The following is a 2,130-nucleotide window of genomic DNA, read 5'->3' as shown; positions in this document are numbered from 1 at the left end:
AAAAAAAGGCAGTGTATAACCTTCCTTTTTTACCAAAAATCGACTACACCAAAATTTCTCGGGAAAACACTTTTTCTTATTAATTTGGGTGCGTAGAATCCAAATCAATTCGTACTTTTCGATCAGACTTCTCAATCAAAAGTTATTGACTAGAAACCAATTTCGAAAAAAAATTTAAAGGGCTGTAACTTTTGAACTAGTAGCCCAATCTTGGAACTGTTTGAAATTATGGATTCTACAGGCCAATTCTATGAAGAAAATTTTTTTTCCGGGTCGATCTGAGACAATTTTTTTTTCCAGTCTCAAAAAAAGGCAGTGTATAACCTTTTGTACCAAAAATCGACTGCACCAAAATTTCTCGGGAAAACACTTTTTCTTATTAATTTTGGTGCGTAGAATCCAAACAATTCGTACTTTTTCGATCAGACTTCTCAATCAAAAGTTATAGACTAGAAACCAATTTCGAAAGAAAATTCAAAGGGCTGTAACTTTTGAACTAGTAGCACAATCTTGGAACTGTTTGAAATTATGGATTCTACAGGCCACATTCTATAAGAAAATTTTTTTTCCGGGTCGATCTGAAACAATTTTTTTTTCGGGGCTCAAAAAAAGGCAGTGTATAACCTTCCTTTTTTACCAAAAATCGACTACACCAAAATTTCTCGGGAAAACACTTCTTCTTATTAAGTTTGGTGCGTAGAATCCAAATCAATTCGTACTTTTTCGATCAGACTTCTCAATCAAAAGTTATTGACTATAGAAACCAATTTCGAAAAAAAAATTCAAAGGGCTGTAACTTTTGAACTGGTAGCCCAATCTTGGAACTGTTGAAATTATGGATTCTACAGGCCACATTCTATAAGAAAATTTTTTTCCGGGTCGATCTGAGACATTTTTTCGGGGCTCAAAAAAACGCAGTGTATAACCTTCCTTTTTTACCAAAAATCGACTACACCAAAATTTCTCGGGAAAACACTTCTTCTTATTAAGTTTGGTGCGTAGAATCCAAATCAATTCGTACTTTTTCGATCAGACTTCTCAATCAAAAGTTATTGACTATAGAAACCAATTTCGACAAAAAATTCAATGGGCTGTAACTTTTGATCTAGTAGCGCGATCTTGGAACTGTTTGAAATTATGGATTCTACAGGCCATATTCTATAAGAAATTTTTTTTTCTAGGTCGATCTGAGACAATTTTTTTTTCGAGGTTCAAAAAAAGGAAGTGTTAACCTTCCTTTTTTACCAAAAATCGACTACACCAAAATTTCTCGGGAAAACACTTTTTCTTATTAATTTGGGTGCGTAGAATCCAAAACAATTCGAACTTTTTCGATCAGACTTCTCAATCAAAAGTTAAATAGACTAGAAATCAATTTCGAAAAAAAATTCAAAGGGCTGTAACTTTTGAACTAGTAGCCCAATCTTGGAACTGTTTGAAATTGTGGATTCTACAGGCCACATTCTATAAGAAAATATTTTTTTCCGGTCGATCTGAGACAATTTTTTTTTCGGGCCAAAAAAAAAAGACAGGTTTATGAGTTTCTACCTTCCCCGCAGATCCAAGTGAAATTAATCACATGACACCACCATTACTTGGCGACCCACTTACGAATACAACCTTCCTTTTTTTCCAAAAATCGACTGCTCTAAAATTTCTCGGGAAAACACTTTTTCTTATTAATTTTGGTGCGTAGAATCCAAAACGATTCGTACCTTTTCGATTAGACGTCTCAATCAAAAGTTATGGGCAAAAAACCAATTTCGACGAAAAATTCAAAGGGCTGTAACTTTTGATCTAGTAGCGCGATCTTGGAACTGTTTGAAATTATGGAGGATTCTACATTCTACCTCGATAGCGCCGGTCGAGACCTTTCCAACGAGGGGTCGGAAGGCATACCTACGACGCACCGTTCTCGAGATATTACAGTTTGAAATTTCGACCAAAAATTTAGACCAGCGCTATCGATAGCGCTGGTCGAGACCTTTCCAACGAGGGGTCGGAAGGCATATCTACGACGCACCGTTCTCGAGATATTACGGTTTGAAATTTCGACCAAAAATTCTGACAAACCGTAATATCTCGAGAACGGTGCGTCGTAGATATGCCTTCCGACCCCTCGTTGGAAAA

The sequence above is a fragment of the Photinus pyralis genome, unplaced genomic scaffold, assembly GCF_008802855.1.
Source record: "Photinus pyralis isolate 1611_PpyrPB1 unplaced genomic scaffold, Ppyr1.3 Ppyr1.4_LG10, whole genome shotgun sequence".
In the NCBI taxonomy this organism is placed as follows: Eukaryota; Metazoa; Arthropoda; class Insecta; order Coleoptera; family Lampyridae; genus Photinus; species Photinus pyralis.
Note: the sequence above shows the minus strand (reverse complement) of the source record.